The following is an 11,511-nucleotide window of genomic DNA, read 5'->3' as shown; positions in this document are numbered from 1 at the left end:
GGCTCTGTGGCTTAGCTGGTTAAAGCGCCTGTCTCGTAAACAGGAGATCCTGGGTTCGACTCCCAGTAGGGCCTGGCATTTTCTCAGGAGACCAACTCTTGCTGTATTATCTTTTCTCGTTGGCGAGTCCCCCTCATGTCGATCGTACTCATCCCCCCAGATTCTCACCAAACTCCCAGCGGTAGAACCCAGTCTCATACATTGCAACATCAACCCACCACCGAGGAAGGATGCTTTTCCTAGTTTGCATCACCTTGTTTTTGAGTGCCAGCAGTGTGTTACAGTTTAAAGCAGGCAGGCGTGGAGAAATGTGCAATCTCTCGAGATTCTAACATCTCCAGCTCTATAATGATTTTATAAAGGAAGAGAAATTGATGAACAATTTTCACTACCAAGAAAACTTGGGATGTTTGCAGGGAAGGAAGAATAGACAGTTAGGAGCCCTAGTTAATCCTCTTCAGGAAAGTTTAGGAATAATGGTCAACTGGAAGTTAAAATGCCCTGGACCCAAGAATTCCCAGGGGAGAACAAAGTGACTGTGGGAGAAGAGCAGGCTGGGAATATCTCCGGCCACTTTGTTTCTGCCCTGGGGACTTATGGGACTTCAGCATCTTCCTGTCTCCGGCCCTTTCATCCGGCAATCCAGCAACAGTCACTGCTGGCCTTCTCTATGGCAGACACACTTCTTTCTTCTCTTCTTCCTTCTTCCTCCCTCCTTCCCTCCCTTTCTGTCTTTCTTTCTTTCTAGTTATGTTTTTTCCCCATGTGGTGAGAACTTTTAAGATCTACTCAACAACTTTCAAGTATATTATATGGTGTTGTTAACTAGAGTCACCATGCTGTATATTACATCCTTAGGATGCATTTACCTTATAACTGAAAGTTTGTACCTTTTGAAACCTTCACCTGTTTCCCCCTCCCCCACCTCTGATAACCATTCAAGCATATTTTTAAGAGCAGGAAAAACAGCCATGAACAAAGCTAACAAAAATCACTACTGTTAGGGATCTTACATTCCAGTGGGGGTGATGCAGAAAATAAAGAAATGAATATAGGAAATATGTGAGATACTAATGAAGACTATGGAGAAATCTAAACAAGAAAAGAATAGAGGGAGCATATATGTTGGGGGGCAGGGTAATCAGAGAATGTTATCCTCTCTCTTGGACAATGTTGGCAAATGTTTCAAAATTATTTTTTTAACTTTTTAATAAGACATAGTCACAAAGTGGCCACTATATTACTCTAAGTACCATACATAGCAAGGTTAAACCATCAGAAGATTGCTCCCCAGCTATGCCTGGACCTCTCCTCTGTTTGATTAGGACTTGACTGAACTAGGTTACACTGCCTGTATTCACACCTCAGCCCCTCTACCTGGTAGCTAAGCGACCTTTGGCAAAATGCTTTACCTCAGTGTGTATCACTTTCCTCAGGTGTAAGATGGAAATAGTAACAGGTATGTATGTATAGAATTTATGGGAGGACTTGGTGAAGTGGAGTGAAAGATTTAAACTGTTAAAAGAATCACCATAATTCTGTGCCCAGTGAAATTAGCCTTCAAAAGTTAAAGTGCAATAAGTGCTTCCTCAAAAAAAAATTTTTAGGCAGTTTGTAGCCAGTAGACCTGCATTGCAAGAAATGTTAAAAGTTCTTCCGAGAGAAGGAAATGATATAGGTCAGAAAGAAGGAAGAAAGGAAGAAAGAAAAAGAACGAAAGAAGGTAAAGTAAGTGGAGTGGGGTAGGGGGATGGGCTAGATGGGGGGTGGGCATGAAGGAGGGCACTTGTTGGGATGAGCCCTGGGTGTTGTACGTAAGTGATGAATCACTGGATTCTATTCCTGAAACCAATATGCACTGCGTATTAACTAACTAGAATTTAAACAAAACGTTGGAAAGAAAAAAAGAAGAAAATAAAGAAAACCTTGGTTTTTTTTTTCTCTTTTTCTTAACTGATCTGATGGGTAATAGTTTGTTCAAAATAATACCCGCAGTGTGTCAGTGATTATAGCTTATGAATACATGAATGAAGGAACCAGAGAGAAGAATTAGGAATATTTGTACTAACAGACTGGTGCTGTGTGGTATGTGAAAGTGTACTTGGGTTCGTTGTGAAGGTATACCGCAAACTCCAAGGCAAACCACTAAGAAAGCCAAACAAGAAATATAGTTAAAGTGCTTTGTGAGGAGACAAAATGGAGTCACATAAAATACTCAAAACCAGAGAAAGCAGAAAAAGAGGATAAGACAAAGAAAGAAAGAATGAACGAACGAACAAAAGAAAGAAAGAAACAACAAGGGCAATGCATAGAAATAGTAACAATTGTGGTAGATATTAATCCAACCTTATCAATAATCACTTTAAATGTCAAGGATTTAAATACCCTAATTAAAGTACTGTCAGAGTAGATCAAAACACAAGACCTAATTACATGTCTATAAGAAACCCCCTTTATATATAAATACATCTATAGATTAAAAGGAAAGGGATAGAGAAAGGTATATGATGCCAACAATAATCAGAAGCAAGTTGAAGCAGTTATCTTAATGTTAGACAAAGCACATTTCAGAGCAAGGAAAATGGTCAGAGATAAATAGTGGCATTTCATCATGATAAAAGGGTTAATTCTCCAAAAGGATGTAACAATGCCTGATGAATATGTGCACAACAGCAGAGTGTCAAGATATGTGGGGCAAAAACTGATAGAACTTCCAAGGAAAAACAGATGAACCCGCAGTCATAGCTGGAAACCTTAACACCTTCGAATACTTAAGGACAAATCCAGCAAACAGAAAAACCAGTACATTGTTGAGCTCAATAGCCCCATGAATAAACTAAATTTAACTGACATCTATAGATTACTTTATCCACCAAAAGAATATACATTTTCCTCCCATGGAATGTGCACCAGGGCAGTCCACTTTCTGGACCCTAAAGCACACCTTAAAAATTTTTTTAAATATATAAATCATACAATATCTGTTCTCAAACCATAAAGGAATGAAACTAGAAATCAATAACAGATAAATGGAAAATCGCAAGATACTTGGAGATTAAACAATACATGTCTAAATAACTTATGGGTCAAAGAAGAAGTCTTAAGAGAAATTTTAAATATTTTGAATGAAAATAAAAACAAATTGTCAAAATTTGTGGACACAATGAAAGCAGTGCTTTGAGAGAGATTTATAGCATTGATGCATGTATTAGAAAGGAAGACCGGTCTGAAATCAATAATTTACATTTACCCCATAGGTGTGTAGAAAAAGAACAATTTACCAAAGTAAACAGAAGAAAAAGTAAAATAAAAATAGAAATCAATGAAATAGAAAGTGGAATCAATAGAGAAAATCAACAAAAGCAAAAATGATTCTTTGAAAAAAATTGATAAAATTGATAAACATCTAGCTATGTAACTAATAAAAAAAGATAAGATACTAAATTCTAATATTAGAAGTAAAAGAGAGGCCATCACACTTGAACCCATGAACATTAAAAGGATGATCAAAGAATATTATGACCACCATATATGCTCATAAATTTGATAACCTAGATGAAATGAAGCAATCCCTTGAGGATGAGATCTACCAAAATTCATGCAGGAAGAAATAGATGAAACCTGAATAGGCCTATACTACATACTAAATTGTGTATAGTCCCAAAATTCATGTATGGAAACCTATTCCCCCATCCTAATGGTGTTTGGAAGTAAGTCTTTTGGGAGGGTCATGAGGGCAGACCCCTCAGGAATGATATTGGAAACCCCAGGCATATCCTTCCCCTTCTGCCACATGAAGACAGGAAGATGTTCATCTATGAGTCACTTAGTGAACCTTCACCACCAGACCCTGAATCTGCCAGCGCCTTGATCTTCAACTTCCAGCTTCCAGACTATTTGCTGTTTATAAGCCACTCAGTCTATGGCATTCTGTTACAGCAGCCTGAATGGACTAAGACAGTCTATATATTAAAGACACTAAATTAATAGTTAATAACCTTCCGAAACAGAAAGCAACCCAGATGGCTTCACTGCCAAAATCTGCCAGCATTTAAAGAAGAAATTATACCAATTTTGTTCAAAACTTTTTTGGAAAATAGAAGCAAAGGGAATAACTCTTTCTGTGAGACCAGCATCACCCTAATACCAAAACCAGACAGAGATATGATAAGAGAAGAAAATTAAAAACCAATATCTTTCATGCGCATATATGTAAAAATCCTTGACAAAATATTAGCCAGTTGAATCCAGCAATTATAAAAAAATTTATAACCCAGTTGGGATTTACTCCTGATAGTTCAGTCTTCAAAAATCTATTAAGGTAATATCACACCAACAGGCTAAAGAACAAAAATTAAATGATCATCTCAGCAGATGCAGAAACAGCATTTGACAAAACCCAACATTCATTCATAATAAAAACTCTTAGCAAACTAGGAATGGAGGGGAACTTCTCAGCTTGATAAAGAACATCTACAAAAAACTTATAGCTAACATCAGGCTTAATGACCAGAAACTAAGATCGGGGGCGCTTCCCTGCTCACATCAGAAACAAGGCAAGGATGCCCACTCTGACCACACCCTATGCAACACCATGCAGGAAATCCTAGCTACCACAATAAGATAGAAAAAGAAATAAAATATGTAGAGATGGGGGCAAGAAATAAAACTGGCTTTGCTCACAGATGATCTGATTGTCTATGTAGAAAATTCCAAAAGTATCAAGAAAAATTCATGAAACTAATAAGCAAACTATAGCACGGATACAAGTTAATATACAAAGTTAATATACAAAAATCAATTGCTTTCTTATACACTAGCAATGAACAACTGAAATTTGAAATAAAAAACAATATGATTTATATCACCACTAAAAAAATACTTATGTACAGATCTAACATAATACATGTGGGATATATGAGGGAAACTAAAAACTCTAAAAAAATCAAAGATCTAAATAAATTGATATTCCATATATGTATACTAAAATTCAATATTATTGGGGCACCTGGGTGGCTTAGTTGGTTAAGTGTCCAACTTTCACTCAGGTCATGATCTCATGGTTTGTGGGTTTGAGCCCCACATTGGGCTCTGTGCTGACAGCTAGCTCAGAGCCTGGAGCTGCTTCGGATTCTGTGTCTCCCTCTCTCTCTGACCCTCCCCTGCCCACGCTCTCTCTCTCTCTCTCTCTCACACACACACACACACACACACAGACACACACACAGAAATAAATAAAAACATTAAAATTTTTTTAAAGATTCAATATTATCAAGATGTTATTTCTTCCCAACTGATCTATAGATTCAATGTAATCCCAATCCAAATTCCAGCAAGTTATTTCATAAATATTGACAAACTGATTCTCAAGTTGATATATAGAGACAAATGACTCATAATAACCAACACAAATTAAAGAAGAACAAGTTTTGAGGACTATCATTACCTGACCTCAGATTTACTAGAAAGGCATAGTAATCAAGACACTGTGGTGTTGGTGAGAAATATGTATATACAAACAGATCAATGGAGCAGAATAGAGTGCAGAAATAGACCTACATAAATATAGTCAACTGATCATGGAGCAAAAATGGTCACTTCAACAAATGGTGCTGGAACAGCTGGATGTCCACATGCAAAAAAAGAAAGAGAAAAGAGAATCTAGGCACAGAGCTAGACACAGATCTTATACCCTTTACAAAACTTAACTGAAAATGTATCCCAGACCTAAATTTAAAATGTAAAACCAGGGGTGACTGGGTGGCTCAGTCAGTTAAGCATCTGACTTTGGCTCAGGTCATGATCTCATGGTTCATGAGTTTGAGCCCCATGTCAGATTCTGTGCTGACAGCTCAGAGCCTGGATCCTGCTTCAGATTCTGTGTCTCCTTCTCTCTCTGCCCCTCTCCCATTCACTCTCTGTCTCTCAAAATAGAGACATAAAAATTTTTTTAAATAAAAAAATGTAAAACCATAAACCTCCTATAACATAATACAGGAAATACAGGAAAAATCCGTGTTCCAAGACATGGATAAGAAAATGAGAAGACACATCACAGACTGGAACAAATATTTGCAAAAGATCTATCTCTGATAAAGGAGTATTATCCAACATATGCAAATAACTCTTACAATTCAACAATAAGAAATTCAACAATATGGAAACAACTCAATTTCTTATTTTTTTAAATCATGATAACTGCACTCTTTAATTCCTACTCCATATTTCCACCAGCCCCCCACTCACTTCCCCTCTGGTAACCATTAGTTTGTCCTCTATGGTTAGGAGTGTGTTCTTTGGTTTTTCTTTCTCTTTCTTTTGTTTTCCTTTGCTTATTTCTTTTGTCTCTTAAATTCCACATACGAATGAGGTCATATGGTATTTGTCTTTCTCAGGCTGACTGATTTTACTCAGCCAAATACTCTCTAGCTCCATCCATGTTGTTGTAAATGGCAAGATTTCATTCTTAAGGCTGAGTAATATTCCACTGTATATTATATACCACATCTTCTTTATCCTTTCATCTATCCATGGACACTTGGGATATGTCCATAATTTGACTATTGTAGATAATGCTGCAATAAACATCTGGTGCATATATCCTTTAGAATTCGTGTTTTTATATTTTTTGGGGGGGGGGCTAAGTATCTAGTGGTGCGATTCCTGGATCATAGGTTAGTTTTCTTTTTAATTATTTGAGGAAACTCCATACAGTTTTCCTCAGTGGCTGTACCAATTTGCATTCCCACCAATCCTGAAAGAGGGTTCCTTTTTCTCCACATCCTCACCTCTACTTACTGTCTTTTGTGTTTTTGATGTTAGCCATTTTGTGTGAGGTGATAGCTCATTGTGGTTTTGATTTTTTTCCCCTGATGATGAGTGATGTTGAGCATCTTTTCATGTGTTTCAGGGCCATCCGAATGTCTTCTTTTTTATTTTTAATGTTTATTTATTTTGAGAGCGAGGGAGAGAGAGCAGGGGAGGAGCAGAGAGAGAGAATTACAAGCAGGCTCCAAGCTGTCAGCACAGAGCTCCCACACGGGGTTCAATCTCACAAACTTCAGTGTCATTACATTGGTAAAAATCGAGAGTCAGAGGCTTAAGTGACTGATCCACCCATCATCTATATGACCTCTTGGAGAAATGTCTGTTCATGTCTTCTACCCATTTTTAACTGGGTCATTTGTTTTTTGGGTGTTGAGTTATATCAGTTCTTTACAGATTTTGGCACTAACCCTTTATCTGATTTGTCATTGCAAATATCTTCCCCCATTCTGTAGGTGGCCTTTTAGTGTTATTGTTTCCTTTGCTGGCAGAAGCTTTGTATTTTGATGTACTCCCGAACAACTCAATTTTTTAAATCTGCAAAAATCTGAACAGGCAAGTCAACAAAGAAGAGACAGAGTTGGCAAATAAGCGTATTGGAAGGGACTCAACACCATCTGTCACTAGGGAACTGCAGGCTGAAACAGCACTGGGGACCACTAGATCACTACTGCTGTGACCGAAGTCCAGGACACTGGCAACACCAGCTGTTGGTGCGGAAGTGGAGTTAACAGGAGCTCTGATTCATTGCCGGTGGAGATGCAAAACGGGACAGCCACTGTGGAAGACAGCCTGGCAGTTTCATACAAAATGAGTCTCACCATGTGATGCAGCAGTAATGCCTCTCAGCACTTACCCTTGCCCACACTCAATGGATTCTGAGAACAGCCCATGTAGACCTGGGATCTAAATGGTGATTTCTTTACCGCTGCCTCCTCAAACCGCCTTCCAGGAGAGGCAGCGACAACTGGAGACCAACTGAAGTCTTTTAGGGAAACGGGCGAGCTGGAGCCTGGCATCTTCAGGAAAGAAGGGCCTCCTTCCCCAAGCTGTGGAGCGCACACTCTGCATGGCATCCACAGGACACCCACCCAGGTCTTGAGTGTGAGACGGGCAGACACACTGCCAACTTGGACAGAAGGCAGACCACATGGAAGAAGGATACTGAACTCCCAAGAGGTCATGGTGAGGGAGGCACTGAGCAGGATGCCCTGCCCCTCACGGAAGGAAGCCGACTCCCAGGGCAGAGACCGCAGCCCGAGGGGACTCCTCCCAGGCCTGGAGAGCTGGCTGAACATTGAAGATCCAAAAGGGACTCAGAAACTTGATTTTGAAATTGCTGGGACGGTGCCTCCTTCCCTCGGGGGCTCCCCTTTTCCGTGGCGGTGTCTACATGCTTCTCCTAGGCCTCTCCCCCGTCGCATTCTGGGGGAGCAGATAACCTGTGAATTTCACAGGCTTGTACACGGGGAGGAATCGTGCCCAGAACCGCTCACACGTGGAGCCTACCCTTCCTAAGTGGGTGATTCAGATGCGTTGATGCTGAAACGAGTTGAGATGGGGGTGGGGGGGGGGGGACTGGGACGCGGTGGGTGTTTCCCTGAGGACCTGCCGGATGGCTTTGGGAACCAGGGGCAGGTTGTTAGGTGTTAGGTGTGATAGCGTGACCCGCCCCCTCCCTGAGGGCTCCACTGCCTGATCCCCAAACCTGTGAACACGGTACCCTGCATGGCCAAAGGGACTTGGAGGATGGGGCCGGGTCAAGGCTCTTGAGGTGGGATAGTAGCCTGGCTTCCGCCGCCCCCGCCCCCATGGGCTCAAGGTCATCACGAGGTCCTCACCGGAGGGTGGCGGGAGGGTCCCGGGCAGAGACCATGTGACCGCAGAGGCAGAGCGGGTGCTGTGGGCCCGTCAGGAGGCGGGGCTGTGGCAGCCCCTGGGAGCTGGACACAGCAAAGGGGAGTTGTCCCCTGGGGCCTCCGGACGCAAGGCCTCGGTCACCTCCTGATTCGAGCCCGTAAGCCCGTGTCAGACTCCGGACCCCCAGGACTGGAAGATAAAGAATGAACGGCCCTTTAAGGGACCGCACTTCGGGGAAGTTTCCAGGCCGGCAAAGAGCCCTGAGCGCAGACCCGGGCGCCAGTGCGCCCTGAGGTCAGCGCGGAGAAGCCCAGCTCTCCTAGGAGCCCGGCCCTGGCTGTGACGTCACAGCGGGTCACCCACCAGGAGGTGGTCCCGAAGCGCAGCTTTCCCTTCGGGGCACTTGACCCGGGGTGATGTCCCTAAGTCACCTCTCCGTCCACAAGGCGTGGAGAGGGGACAAAAGCCTCACTGCCTTCTCTGAGGCTCGAACTCAGGACCTTCAGATTATGAGACTGACGCGCTGCCCGCTGCGCTAAGAAGGCACCCGCCCGGCGACCCTCCCAGCGCCCCTATAGGCGGCAGCCCCGCGCCGGAGGCACGTCCGGGGAACGGGGGCCGCTCGCCGGCGCGCGCGCACCTGGGAGCCGAGCGCGCGCCCGGGCCTCTGCGTTCGCGGCGCCCCCGCAGGTCCCAGCGACCGGCCCGAGCCCCCGGCCTTCACTCTCCGGGGAAGAAGCCGCCCGGAGCGGCGCCAGCACCGGGTTGATTTCACCCCCGGCCCCGCCGCACCCGCCCCTGCCCCGGGCGGCCGCGACCCCGGTCCCCGGCGTCCCCGGAAGACCACCTGGCCCCGAGGACCGGGTCCTGACTCCGAGGCCGTGGGACCGCAGTGCAGACCTCCCACGCGCCGTCGGGCAGCCCGGGAAGAGCCACGCGCCCGGTTTGCCTGGGAACAGACGTTCCCTGACGGGAAATGGGACGTCTTCCGGGGTCATTTAAACCGCTGCGCACCTGGCACAAGACAGACGCTCAGCGAACGCTGGTGAGTGACACGAATAGTGACCGTGCGCCCCCTGGGACGTGCTCTGTCAAGCCACCTACCTGAAGTGACACAAGTCTCCCCATCACTTCTGCGTCGTGCCCACGGTCCCGGTCTGCTCGGGAGGGGGGCGCTGCCCCGGCCGCACCCCTGCACGCGGCGGGGCTGGGGCTCTAAGCGGTGCCCCCAACCTCGGTGCGCACCCCGCGGGGCGAAAATCCCGCCTGCTGGGTGCGCCGTGGCCCGGTGCCCAGGGCTCATGGTGGGGGCCGGGGGCAGGAAACCCAACCTGGGGAGAACCCCCCCCCCCGCCCCCGCCCTACATTTCACATCTTCCACCAGATCCGCGGGGGAGACGGCGCGCGGTAGCGTGGCCGAGCGGTCTAAGGCGCTGGATTAAGGCTCCAGTCTCTTCGGGGGCGTGGGTTCGAATCCCACCGCTGCCAGCCTTTCTATTGTGAGCCGAGTGTGAGGATTTGTTTAGAGACCTTAGAAAAAGGAGTCCGGCTGCCAATTATTTATGTCTAAGGTCATAAGGTTCACGCAGAAGTGAAACCACGTGGCTCGCCCGGTGGGCACCTTCACCGGCCACACGTAGCTCCCTAAACTGTGTCGCAGTAACTCATACCCGCGTGCGGTGCTCGGGACCTCGTAGAACCCCGAGGGCTCGGTCAGATCCTAGGTGGGGTGGCACCTTTGTTGGGTCTGGTCTTAGTCTTCCCCAAATGTTAGTAAGGCCCCTTTAGGGCCCTGTAGCGCTTGGGAAGGTGCCGGTTCCTCCCCGCCGGACCTGCAGTGTGACCGTGGCAACTCCAGGTGTGTCCTGCCAGCCCCCGATGCTGTCACAGGCCCCTTACACGTATTAAGTCATCCAATACTCGCCGTAATGCACGGGGACATTTACATTATTACTCCTGCTTACAGAGGAGGCTAAACTTATGACCAGGTAATCCCCTGGCTGTAAGAGGAGGAATCAGGACGTTAATGCCTGTAGAGGACTGAAAAATACCATCGCCCCCCATTCCTGGAAGCTGTAAATATTACCTTATATGGCAAAAAAAAAAAAAAAAAAAATTGAGATGGGGAACTTATCCTGGATTTTCAGGCGGACCTTAAATGCCTCACAAGTGTCCTCAAGCCCTTTGTCCAAGAGGGTGGGGAATGGGAGAAGGATGTTGATACCGGCCAGAGACAAGCCTCTGTGACCTTGTCAGTGCCTTGATTTCCCCCCAGTAACACTGAAGTTGGGACTTGTGGCCTCCAGAACTGTGAGTGGTGGTAATGTGTCACAGGAGCCGCAGATCTCATTCGATGTGTGTAACTGCAATAAGCAGCACTGCCCCAAACATTTGTTTCTGTTTGTTTCCCAGCCGGATACGTACAAAGTGCTGTTCCAAGTAGTTCTGTGGCTGCATTTTTCATTTCTTTTAGGGATAATATTAATAATCTTTCCATGTTTTCTCAGCCATTGTTTTTCTTTTTTCATGAATTCAGTGTTTATACCCTTTGCACGTTTTCCCTGTGAATTGGGATGTTTCTTGCTGAGGTATAGAAGTTTACTTATATTAGGAAAATTAACTTCACAATACAATGTACACATGTTTTCCCACAGTTTGTTCACTTGATTTTTTTCACTTTGCTTATGCACTTTTTTCTTTTATTTTTTTAAATAGTTTGTCGTCAAGTTGGTTTCCATATAACACCCAGGGCTCATCCCCACAAGTGCCCTCCCCCATGCCCATTGCCTCCCTTCCCCTCCACCATCAGCCCTCAGTTTGTTCTCA

General features: G+C 44.9%; 3 non-coding genes across 3 annotated transcripts; 2 read left to right on the top strand and 1 right to left on the bottom strand.

Annotated features, from left to right (window-relative positions):
• Positions 1–74, top strand: TRNAT-CGU. The gene has a single exon. It is a non-coding gene; the product is annotated as a tRNA-Thr (tRNA).
• Positions 75–9,157: 9,083 nt separating this feature from the next.
• On the bottom strand, positions 9,158–9,230 carry TRNAM-CAU. The gene has a single exon. It is a non-coding gene; the product is annotated as a tRNA-Met (tRNA).
• Positions 9,231–10,091: 861 nt separating this feature from the next.
• On the top strand, positions 10,092–10,173 carry TRNAL-AAG. The gene has a single exon. It is a non-coding gene; the product is annotated as a tRNA-Leu (tRNA).
• The last annotated feature ends 1,338 nt before the right edge of the window (positions 10,174–11,511 follow it).

The sequence above is a fragment of the Hyaena hyaena genome, unplaced genomic scaffold (genome assembly GCF_003009895.1).
Source record: "Hyaena hyaena isolate Hyena2069 unplaced genomic scaffold, ASM300989v1 scaffold_637, whole genome shotgun sequence".
Lineage (NCBI taxonomy): Eukaryota > Metazoa > Chordata > Mammalia > Carnivora > Hyaenidae > Hyaena > Hyaena hyaena.
This window is presented reverse-complemented; position numbering and strand designations above follow the sequence as displayed.